Consider the following 1,000-nt stretch of genomic DNA (forward strand, 5'->3'; position numbering starts at 1 on the left):
CAAATTATTTTCAAAATTTTATCGTATATATCAAATTATAATATAAACATTCAGTGAAATTTTCAAGTTTCTACAGTCATTTGTTTTTTAATTACAACAAAATATGAAAATCGTTACGTAAGAAATCGAGTGAATATCAAATGTTGTAAAAATATGAATTTCGAACGCTCATAAAAAATTAATTTGAGTTTCTTATAGACATTTTTTTCTTGATAAAGGTAGATTATCCTATAAGGAATCTTGTATTACATTTTAAAATCTTAGTTCTAAAAAGAAAAATTTTTACGAGTTATAAACTCAACATAATTAGGTAATTTTCGTGATTTTTCCATATTTTGTCAATTTTTGAACTTTAAATGCTAATAAAAAAAAACTGTGACTAAGGATTTTTAATATTTTTCAAATGTCATTGTAACAATATAGTAGGAGCCTTGTATTAAATTTTCAAGTATTTTTACTCAACAAATAAAGTTTTATTGACATTCATAGAAAAAAAAACTAATTAAATTGGAAACTGAATTTGTCCGTAAACAGCTCAAAACAAATCAAAATATTTTGAAAAATTTATCATGTATAGAAAATGGAAATATAAACAACCAGTGAAAATTTCATGTATCTAAAGTCATTCGTTTTAAAGTTACACCAAAAACCTAAATCAATTTTCTCGAAAACAGATTTTGCGTAGAAATTCCCGTTTTTCCTTAATTTTTCTTTTGTTTTTCACGGCGCTTTTGAAAACTATTGGAAATTTCAAATTTTGACCTCCCGAATGCACCAACTAGATTCACTTTTCCATCAAACAAGATACTGTTGAAGAAAATCGAAGCAGTTTTACTGCCCCAAACCGTGATGACAGACACAAAAATATTAAAATAAAATAAATAAATAAATAAAAAACACACATCATTGTAAAATCAATCGTTCCACTCAGAATCTAAAACTGTAAACAGTTTAAATATGCAAGCAATGTTTAATTGAATCTGCCGTTTCACTTTGAGGA

The sequence above is a fragment of the Acyrthosiphon pisum genome, chromosome X, assembly GCF_005508785.2.
Source record: "Acyrthosiphon pisum isolate AL4f chromosome X, pea_aphid_22Mar2018_4r6ur, whole genome shotgun sequence".
Lineage (NCBI taxonomy): Eukaryota > Metazoa > Arthropoda > Insecta > Hemiptera > Aphididae > Acyrthosiphon > Acyrthosiphon pisum.